The 11,602-nt window shown below is 47.0% G+C and overlaps 1 long non-coding RNA gene across 1 annotated transcript; it reads left to right on the plus strand.

Moving 5' to 3' along the window:
- Window positions 1-804: 804 nt before the first annotated feature.
- On the plus strand, window positions 805-2,763 carry LOC128138933 (uncharacterized). Its single transcript, XR_008234191.1, has 2 exons — window positions 805-1,262; window positions 2,045-2,763. It is a non-coding gene; the product is annotated as an uncharacterized LOC128138933 (long non-coding RNA).
- The last annotated feature ends 8,839 nt before the right edge of the window (window positions 2,764-11,602 follow it).

Consider the following 11,602-nt stretch of genomic DNA (forward strand, 5'->3'; position numbering starts at 1 on the left):
CCTCTAGCCCCGGCAAAGCCGCTTGTCTTTGGCCTGGGGCTTTGCACGCTTCGTTTCGCTCGCAAAGGAGCAACAATTAATTATCCTAATTAAACTCAGCTGCAGAATATCGAATACTGTGGTTTATTTCATACTTGAAAGGTTCACCTCTTTCGTGCATGCTTTCCCCGTACTGCTTGTCACAGCTAATCCCTTTTCATTCATTTTGAAACAGAGGGGGGGGAGAGAACGGTGAGTGTAATAAATGAAAAGGCAGTAGCGAAACACTAAAAAGAGCCAACCTCCCAGCGGTATGCCAGCATCCATGTTTAAAAGGATCCTCCTAAATAGCTGTTTTCTCACAGCTCAGCTTTCATTTTCTTGATGCTTAGGAGAAGGCAACTTCACCGACCCACAGACAGAAGGCGGCCTCTCTGAATAACCTTTACTCTTTCTTCTGCCCTATTTACCAGAAATTTCTTCTTTTACCCTGACCTGAATAAACTCAGGGGCCTTTGATTGCCCCTGGTCAGGTAGGTTCCTGCACAGCAGTGCATGTCTTTAGAAATAAATTGGGAGCTGAAGATCAGTAACTTTACAGTATTGGTGTCCTCTGATTCACTACCTCAATTTAATTCTCTAGCCAATAAAAGACACTTTACATATATAAAATATTCCCTGCAAGCATTGTTTTTTTTCTAAAGGGGCTCTACCGTGATTCAGACATGACAAACTCCAGGCTATTAAGGCATCTTGATTTCCACGGCCGTACCACTGAAATGCAGCATTAGCAAATACAATATATTGAATGCCTCTGTTGTAAACAGTTCAATTTTTCTGAGTAACTAGGCAATAAGAACCCTGTCACTTCTGTGTTGACAAAGTATCTTAGTTACTGAGTAACTATAGAGATGTTTCCCTTATGCTTGACGTAATTATCAAAATGCCTTTCATTAGCTGGTGAAAATGTTAAAGCTCAAAGCGTAATTCCTAGAATGTAGTTTGCTGTTTGTTGTGGCATACAAATCAGAGCAGCACAGGCCAGCTATGCACTCACAGCTAAAAAGACTTTCAATTTATTTCTTCTTGCCAGCAGGCCCTTAGAAGCAAACTGGAGCACCTGAGGCTGTCCGCCAAATCAAATTCCAAATTTGGGCTGCCCCGGGCACGCGGGCAGGACCTGAAGAGACAGCCGCAGACGTGTCCAGCAGACACAGCTATAGCACGAGTCACAAACTACTTTGTTTCTCTTTAAGCTCCAGCTCCTGGAGTCCCGTGATTAGGTAAGGACTTAAACTCTGTGTTTGCTTGTTCGGGAAGGGGGATGCATTTAAAAGTGTATGCAAAGCTTGCCCTAAGAGCTCCAAACCCAAAACGATACTGGTTTTGCTACCTCCCTGATCTGCAGGCAAATCTCTCTGCAGGGTCCCTGGCCTGTGCTGCTTTAGTACTTAGAGGTGGTTCAGATTTTGCTCTGCTGCAGTTCACTCTACAGATCTTGGCTCGCTGGAGCCTCTGATGGACACCCCAAAGCTGGATGCGTCCCATGGCCTGGAGAGCATGGGCTGGTGCACTGCACTGGGGGATACTTCCCACTTGCCATTCACGCTGCGCTCTGCCTGTGTGATTTTTCTCCTACAGATGATTTGTAACATGTAGAATTCCAGCCTGAGCTGTGCTCGGTAAAGAATGCAGGCTGGAAGGGACCCCACTGGGATATTTACTGTCTCTTACTGACTTAGGGTGTTATATATACCGTACAAAAATATTACTTAGAGTATAATGTAAATAATAATACATAAACCGCACCCACATTGTTCCAACAGATTGTCTTTGAAGACATGCAGTGATGGAGTCTCCACCGCCTCCCTTGCTGTCATCTGTCCTCTGCCTCGCTGCCCTTACCAACTATAATTATTTCCCATTAACTAACCAGAAACTTCCTCGCTGCCCCACAGGCAGAGAGTAGAGTAATTCCCTTCCACTTTGCAGCCCCACATGTTGAAATACTCCTCTTTCCTTCTTCAGGCAGAACAACTGCAGTGCATTTGGTCTTTCCTCGTAGGTGATGTTCTCCAGGCCCCCTGTCAGCCCTGTGGCCACCCCCCACACCGTGTCCGACCGGGATGTGCTCCTTCTCAGGGTGTCATACCCCAAAACCAACTGCCTGACCTCCAGCTGCAGCTCCGCCCCTGCAGGGTAGAGGAAAAGGGCTTCTGCTCGCGCCTTGCAAGCTGTACCCTTGTTTGCACGTCCCAGCATGGTGTTTGCCTTTGTCTTAGAAACACGGTGCTCCCAGGCTTTAGCTCGCAAGCCAGGGTCCTGCCCAGCCATCTGCCAGCCAGGCTATTGCCTGGCTGGATTTGTCCATTGTTCCTGCCCGATAGCACCGTCTTGTATCAACTTGTCCCTGCTCTGAACTGCACCCTCTGTTTCTCCCCATCCCACCCCACGGGATGGGGGTGCAGACCAGCGTAGCGTCCCTGCTGCCCTTGGCTGCACCAGTGATGATGCCAAGCGGTGCCAGCCCTGGCACCAGCCTGCCCAGTTGTTCCTGGTACATCTTGCCACCACGGCTGCTGCCCCTCACCCTCTTGCGACAGTTTTCCGGCAAGCTTTGTGTCACCCTCTCATAAATCTCTCTTTTGAGTTACTTATGATGAGAAGGACATCAGAGACACTGTCAAAAGTACTCAGAAGCCAAGATACATGGCATTTACTGCCTCTCTCCTTTCTGTAAGAATGGTGACTGGCTGGAAAAGGAAATAAATTTGCTTTCGCTCATTTAGCGCTCTTTCTTTTTATCACCAAGTGTGAACTAGTCCATTTGATTATTTGCTCCAGTATTTTCCTGGGCATTGAAATGAACATGGCCAGTTTTCTCCTTTTCCCCCAGTTTTAAAGGCAGCCACCCTATTTGTCCTTCTTGACTGTCACGGTTTGACTGACTCCATCAGGTCTTACAGTCAGCTAACTACCCATGGCCCAGAGGGGTTATTAGCCAGGTCTTCAAGTATCTGAGGTCGAAGTATAGCTGCCAATTTGCAAATAATTAACTTCTGCATGAACTCTTTCCCCTGCCCCTTCCTTATTAGAGGCACCTATCTTACCCTTTGGCGCTGCTGGTATTTGCATTGTCCACCCACATGCAACTGGTGTGTTGGGGAAGAGAATTAGAAACCAAAAGGCACTGAACGCTTCTCCTACAGAAAGGAAAGTGATGAAAGCTTTCTCATTTCAGTGAGTAGAGCTCTGCACCCACAGAATGACACCTGGCCTTCCTGATGTCCCTTGCTAATCCCACCTCGGCCCTTTCTTGCCCCTGCATGCTGGGGCGATGCTTTGTGCACGCTGCCTGTCGGCTCGCCAAGTCTCCTCTTCCCGGGCATTTCCCTCTCATGCCAGGGATGGAAGATGGCAACAGTTAAAGAATAAAAGGTGGAGCTTTTAGAGAGCAAATAAGTGAGTCATGCCCTGGGACCTGTCGCTATAAATAACATAAAGCTCACGGAGCCAGCACAACAGATACACGCATCCACAAACGCAGTCATCCCAGGCGTGTGATGTCCACCCTAGCTCGCAGTACCGACAAGGCTGATTTTTCACAGTGCCATTTGCATTGAAAGCAGTCGGTTCAGAGTGAAAAATGCTCTTCTATGACAGCGTAAATTAGCCCTAAGGAAACTCGGTGCTCAGCCATACGGTGAACGCCGGAGCTGTTGTGCCGTTTCAAACCGGGGAGCAGGGACATCCCCGAGGCAGCACAGGGAGAGGCGGGGAGGGGGTAACAGGAATGCCAATGCACAGGTATTTGACATCATCTTTGGAAAAGGCTAGTGGCTGCTCTTTGCCACTTACCTACCACTTCTTTCTTCTGTTTGGCTGACAAACAAAAAACCAACCATGTTTTGTTAATAGGAAGACAAATGGCTCTTTGGTGCTGGAGCCGCAGCTACGCATCCCCAGATGTGCCGTGAGCAGCTCCGCTCAGGAGACCTACGCTTGATTAAACTGAACCCTGACTTCCGAAATACTGGAGCAAAGGCTGTTGTGGCGCTTCATCCAATACAACTGTGGGTTATTTTTTATTGTTCCTCATCTGTTTTCCCTGATTTTGACAAGGCCAGAGAACGCCTTGGCTCAGCGATCTCTGCTCTCAGCAGTACGAGGAGAACCGTGCATCGACTGACCTTACTGAGGTGCCTGTCACATAAAAACCCTCCTGCCATTTGGAGTCCTGCCTGCACCCCCTTTTCTCTCTCCTTCATGAATATTTATGGTGGCAAAACTAGATATACTCTGAATTAGTATGGAATTTTAAAATTTTGCAATGAGCAATTTCATATAAAATGAAGTTCCTCTGCAATTCTTCTGTATATTTGTATCAATAAAATCCATGCATGTGCAGCTCCCAGGGTGAAAGCCAAGTTTTTTTTAGGAGTTGATAGAAAATTAATGTGATTCCCCATACACTTTCATCCCCAGACATTGCTGGTTTCCTCTCTATTGTAAACTGGTGATAGTGTCCTGCCACTCAATTTATATTTTCCTTTGCCCACATATCACTTTCCTCTTCCTAGGGTCATCTCTGTTTTAGATTCCTTTCTCGTATCCCCTTTTTTTTCATTCTTCACATCTAAGATCGTTGTTTTGTCACAAGGCACTGTCTTCCTCAAAATGCATCAATAATAGAGAAAAACGGAGAAGCTAGGCGATGCCGTGGTAGGCAAAAGGAGTAAAGTAGGTTAGGCAGTTAGCGTTCATCAAATATTTAATAAGAGAAACAAATGGAGGCCAGCTATACGGGATCTTGATATGTTTTCACTTTGTGCAGTTGCACAAGTTAGTCCATCGCGCAAGTCCCTGCAGAGCACGCCAGGACTTACCCGTGGCCCTGACCTACATTTTGCACGGCGTGTGCACCCGCCTTTCCCCAAACGGCAAAGCCAGGTTTTGAACAGGGTTTTGCTCCCCTTTCAAGGTGCCTGCAGCCACGCGCAAGCAGAAACCCGGCCCCCGCTTGCCTTGGCTGTGCCGTGGGCTGGTGCCCACGCTGCTGCTGTAGGTAAATGCTCGTAAGCTCTTACTGTAAAATGGTCTGTGTGTTTCCTCTTTTCTTATTCCACCCTTTCCTTATTTTATTTTTTCCTCTTATAGCAGACACCGCTCTGGGAGTAGCCAGTGTTTCCCAGTGGTAAGATCAGCTGAGCCAGTGTTAATCTTCCTAAGCCGCAGTGTTGGAGAGTTGGCTTTGGTTGGGTTTGGTTTGTGTTGGGATTTTTTTTTCCCCAAAGCACCAGGAAACACACTAAGGAAATATGCTATAAAGGCCAGGGAATGGGCTATCGATTCAAAAAGGCTTTAAGATTCCCAGGGAGATGAAGCCAGCGAGCGCTGCGTCACACCGGGCTTTGTCATGCCACTCGCAGCGAGCCGCAGCGCGCTCGGGGCTCGCTGTGCCTCCGCACCGGCGTCCCCGCGGTGCCCACGACAGACGGGGCCAGGTCCCTTCTTACGCCGGCCTGCGTTATAATGCAAAGACCTGTGCCCGTCCTGAACCCAGAGATACACGGACCTGGGACAAACCCACTGCCTTGCCTCATCCCTTGAACTGCGCAGCATACCCTTTCCACTGCCAGGCTTTTTTCCCCAGTGTCCTGGGTGTAGGTGTACTGCTTTACTCGATGACCACTTGCTGGCACGGGGATTCCTCTTTCTCAACAGCGAGGCTGGGGCTCCTGACAGCTCCCACAGTTTGTCTTCGTGCCCCTCTTCCCCCCACATCGAACTGCCCGCCAGGAACCTGCACACCTTTTGGCTCCCGCAGCCTGAACTCCCGGGGTCTTGCACAGCAGGTACCCATGGAGTGCATCCCTTTGCTTTCATTTTTGTTTGTCAGGACACCTGTGTACTGCAGCTGTCTGCCAGGTGGTTCCCTACATGTAGGGGAGACTACAAAAACACGAGGCAGCGGGATAAGCAGTGAGGCACGGGCTCAGAAACATGCTCTGATTTGCTAAAATTGCCTGGTGAAGCTTAAAGCAATTACTTCAGGCATTTGTGAAGCATGTAAAAAAAAGTAGCACCTTTAGGCAAACATAACCCTAATTTCTCCACTTAATAATTAAAAGGGCAAATTTAGGGGAAAATATTAATCCCTGTCCCTGGAAGACTTGCTTTTCTCTTTTACTGCAGGCTATAAGTATCAATGGAGTTAAACATTTATCGACGCTTGCACAAGCACAGCCAAAGCAAGAGAGATGAGTAAAGGCAATCCTTTTCAAGAAAGAAGCCGGAGCACACTGACACAGGCAAGAAGATGCAGGGTTCAAAGGAAATGAAGATGAGTGAGATTGTGAAACTGGGATGCCTGCTCTTGCAAATCACTTGTAATGGGTCCAGAAATGACTTGTCTAATGATGTTGTCTTACCTTTTACCTACCACTAGGTATGCAGCTAAACTCATTAAAGGGCTGTATCGAGTCATATAATTTGTTTACAGCTAGTTATTTTCCATTATAATAACAATAGCATGATACATGCAAAAGCACGCTGGCGTTTTGGTGGTAGCATGCAGGCGTGCCTTCTGACAGCAGTTTATCGCTTGCCGAGAGCCCGGTTGCAAAACGCTGTTTAATCCTATTAGGAGTAATTTCGAGGGCAGGCTGGGGAGCACAAGTCCTCCCTTTGCCACACACAAACACACAGAGTTTAAACTTGTTTCCTTCCTAGTCACGGGTGAGCAAAGCACAGGCGCTTTTCTTTCTGCCTGGGTCATTTAGGGTTTGAAAAGAAGAAAATGAGGGAGAGAAGAAGTTATAACACAAGGGTTTTTATCTTCTTCCATACACACTATACCCATGCAAGAAGCACTGTCTGAAAGCGGTTTTCTAACCTCCCTATTCCAGTTATAACACATGCAATCGTATAACCTCTTTTGTAACAGGAGCGATGCTTCCCGCTCCCAGCAGAACAGCCTAAGCCGTTCCTCTGGGTATCAGCTCAGAGAGTTACTGCTTTCATTTGGCCACAATCCTTAAGCTGACCCGGTGTGCGGGGATGACAAAGATGGTGAATCAGCTCAAAAAAAAAGGACTAAAAGGAAACCAAGAATCGTATCGCTGGCTGAACCTCAAGTGCTAATGGGAATTTGGCCTGCCTGAGGCAGAGTGCAGATTTGGACTGGTACGTTGTAAATCTTGGTAACGTCCTCCTTTGGCATTTGGTGCTTCTTCTAAAAAAAAAAATTCAGATCTCAGGATTTGGAAAGCATTTTTGCAAAGTTTTTTAAGAAAAGTTAAAAAAAAATGCAGGGAAGTGAAAATGATTCAAAGCTTTTACAAAATATGCAGAAAACTATTTCTTTTGAGCAGCTTTAGTAACTACAGCCAGGTTCTGACTGAGGGGCATAAACACTGTTTTTTGGAATAGAAACATTTTTCCTGGTAATTTATTATTCTCTGAGCTTGTCATGAAGCACAGAGCAACTGTCAGTAATGTGCCCCATGAACACAAAAATATCTTGGATAACATCTTCTATCGCAAGATTTTGCCTTTCAAATGTTCCTCACTGCAGTGAGCACTGTGTTTACCAAGAAACAAAAGATATAAAGAGAACAGGTTCTGTTTGGTACAGTAATATATCTAGAACAATTATTTTGTGGTTATGGAAAAACCCTTGCTGTTTTCACTTGAGAAAAATTCTTTCTTGCCAAGACATTTTATGAAAAGCTCAGGCTGTCCTATAAAACCATGCTGTATGCTTATTTTAATCAGAGAGCTGATATAAAATGCATGGAACGCAAACAAGAGGTGAAATCTCACGACTTCATGTGAACCCTCTCTTGTGACGGAGGACGAGTCCTGACTTCGGTCTTTTGCTGCGGTAATGCGTAAGTGCTGATACGCATTTTCAATTAATATCTGCACGAGTTTCACGCTACAGCTCCAGGGGCAAATAGATGTCGTATCACAACAGCAGACTTCCCCATCTTCATGAACCTCACCTCCTTAGCAGGGCATTTGGTGGCTGAAGGCTTCGCTTGGGAGTGTGGCCTCTTTCTTCATCATTTTTCCCACCTGACCCCAGTGCCAAGCTCTCCCTGGCTTCCCATGTACAGCAGAAATAATTTTCCAATTTTCCTGGAGTAGTCAGTAACGTGGGTCTCTGTAGTAACCCTACCTTGTTCTTCAGGTGTGTGGGGTTTTTTTGCCATATTGCCAAATCTCTATTTGCCACCAGTGCTGCCGTGCAGGGCGAGGGGAGTTTCTGGGGCGAGGGGAGAGGCTGTCAACACTGACTGTGGCAGCTACGGTGCATTTGCTAAAAGCCTTGCAGTGTGTGTTACGTAGAGAAAAGTCTTCAGCTCTCCTAGTCCAGTCTTCTGCGGCTCCCAGCTGAATCTAGGTGTCTCTGCCTGGAGATGGTTGTCCCCTAGAAGAGAGTCTGCTAGGGACACATCAGAAGATGGCAACTTCATCTCTCTCCCAGAAATAACCAAGGTGCTGTGACTGCAAGGAATTTACAGCAGGATTTTTCCAGAAGCAACGGGAAAAGTATTCAAAGCCAGAACCCACCAGGGCGCGTCTTCTAAAATGTCCCTCTTTCTATAAGCCAGATAAATAGGAGCAGCTAACATTTTTTAGGGTTTTTTTCCTTTTTTTTTTTGCCTAGGATGTGCTCCTGTGGCAGCATGAGTGGCTCTGGATACGTCTGATATATCTTGGGGAAGCTAGGATTGACAGCGATTGCTTCCCCCAGCTGTTCCAAGTGGGAAATTTCGGCTTCACTGTGACCACATGTACAAGTGTGGTTTCTTGAGGTGTCACCACCATCTGATGCACTGAGCCGGGATTTTGCTGCTGCTTTGATTTTTTTCCCTATTGCTCACAGATGGGGCCTCCACAAAAGGCTGTTAGACACTTTGCATTTTCCACTGTAATAGGCACCAAGCATCAGTTCAGAAGCATTATCTTTGTTCCCTCAGTTATGCCAAGCACTTTAATCTTGATGCAAAACAAATTAAAATGTTGTCATCTATATCAGGACAGTTTCAGGGGGTGGAGGGGGGTGTACGTAATGTACAAAGTTTCCAGTGTCTAGGGTGTGCTTCGCTACCTGAAATCAATTAGTTGGAGTTTCTTGATCCCTAGTACAGGATCCAACTGTTGTGTAACTCTGCAAAAACCTTCTGTTGTTACACAATATTATTTGGTGTCACCTCCATCTGCGATACAACTGTGCAATCAAAGCTGTATTGCAAGCACGAGCGTATTTGTACACCATACATACCTCTCCCTGCGCGACTGTGTACAGATACACACACCAAACACCACTTGCTTGTTTGGGCAAACAGGGAACAATCCTCTTTTTCCCCGCAAAGCACGAGGAAAATGAGGTCAGAAGCTGAAGAAGGTCCATGACCACCTTGATATTGTATTTGAACTGCATGGGTGGATGCCATTTTACACACAGGAATGACAACCAGCCCTTGCCCTAAGGTACCAAAACCCCATGCATCCCATGCCCAAAACGAGCCTTGCCAAAGAAAATATGAGTTGCCTGTCAGGTCTGCGACTTCTGGGCTGGCTCTGCTTTCCACTCCCAACTTTTTCCACCTGGGATTCATAAACCCTGGGTCATTCCCATTTATGTCACATCAAAGAGGAGGAGAAAACCCACTCCTGCCGCCCACACACATGCACTGGCCAGCCTTTGTACCCGGGGTCAGTGGAGGTATAGCCACGCAAGACGTTTTTCTCTGTCCGGACAGAAAAGCACATGGGTGTCCCTGGCGCTGCCCCAGGCTGCAGGACCGAGCGAGTGGCAACTTTGCTGTGCTGGGAACATGCAGCCTGATACTATGAGTTGCTTTTTTATTCTAGTCAAGCTTAGCACAACGCTATTTCTTTTTTTCCTTGGGAAAAAAAAAAAAAAAAAAAAAAAAAGAAGGGGACACCTGATTTATGTACCTCCTCCCACGCGTGCTGTGGACGTGCGCGGGAGGATGCGGAGCCGTGCAGGGAGCGGGGCTGTGCGTGCCAGGGATGGTGCTGCTGCCGGCGGCTCCCAGCAGGCTCAGGGCTCCGGCACCGCTCATACAACACGACGAAGCGTTTCAGCCTCGCTGCAGCCCTTGGTAGCACCTCTCCATAGCCCACCCAGGGTCATTAACACCGATTTCACTCTTTACAGCCACAGAACTCAAGCTGTGGACAGTAACGCCGGACACAGCCAAAGTGGGGACACCAGCACATGGCGACTCAACTCCTTATAATGTCCCTCAGAGAAGAGCAATAAAGATCAGAGCTCATCATTTTACAAACACATAGGGACCAGTCCTCATCCCAGAGGTCTTGCAACACCTCGAGGATGAGCAGGTAGCAATGACAGAGAGAAAACCGAGCAAACAGGTCTTCTAACGGTATTTAAGTCCTCAGGTCCCACTGAAATCGGAAGGCAGAAGTTAGCCAGGGAGATCTGGCTTAAATGAAGCAGGAGATGGTCACACCACAGGTTGCACAGTGGTAGAGAAGACGGTAATCCTAAAGTCTCCTGAGTCCCAGCCTTATGCTCTTTCTTCCTAAGTTCATGCCAGAGTGCTTAATCTTCGAGAAGCTTATGCTAAGATTTCCGTGTTTGTTTAAAGTTTTAAAATGAAACCTAATCCCCTACAGGGAATCCTACACTGAAATTTTCTTTTTTTTTTTTTTTTATCCCAGATGCAAAACAACCCTAAACCTGCTCTGCAGATCTGCTGACACAGAGGAAATGAAATATGATTTTGTTGGTTTTTTTAAACCCCTTATTGATTTTTTTCCTGGGTTCATGAAGGGTTCACAAATGAGAGTGATGGTCCTTCGGGTATGACTGTCCATTTTAAGTGCCGCCTTCTGCATTAAAGCATTAGAGGACAGGCTGCAAAAAGAACAATATGGACAATTATGCCAGAGGGCCAGCTCATGCCCTGGAGCCCCACCAGCTTAATTTGAAATACGGTTTTCACCTGATGTAGTTAAAGCAGCACAGAGAGGGCTGTGCGGATGTCGTAGCCATTTTAACCAAGCATGGTGCAGTTGAGTTCAAAGAGCAGTGAATTCAGAGCAGTTGGCCTTCTGTAGGTGCCAGAGGGGAAGGACCTACCTCCTTTTGGACCTGCTGTCCCATCTTAGTTCATAATTGCCCAGGGCCAGATTTTGGAGGTGGTGGAGCAGGGCTCCCACCAGCACCAGCCGGTACCAAACACCCGCACACGGCTGTCAGTGCCACCCTCTGGAAAAGAGGACCGCTACAGAAATGAGACCCAGGAGCTGAGCTCAAGTGTGGACTTTAATCAGCTGCATAGCTGGAGCATCAGTCACCTGATAACCCTGTAAGCCACATCTGCTGGAGATGCTGCCTGGTTTCCAAGTCACCACCTAGCTCTTAGTCATGCCTTTTTCAGAAATCTTGCTCTTTGAAATGGTAAATGAACACGTAAACTGGAACAGCAAAGGGAAAGAGATGAACGTACTGAAAGAAAAGATGCTGCGCAAAGAGCTTCTCTGAAAATTTCAACCTAAACGAATGCCTCTGGTAAAATTACAAGTGAAAATGGGCTCTTATTATGGGAGGTGTTGGACA

This window comes from Harpia harpyja, chromosome 1 (assembly GCF_026419915.1).
Source record: "Harpia harpyja isolate bHarHar1 chromosome 1, bHarHar1 primary haplotype, whole genome shotgun sequence".
Lineage (NCBI taxonomy): Eukaryota > Metazoa > Chordata > Aves > Accipitriformes > Accipitridae > Harpia > Harpia harpyja.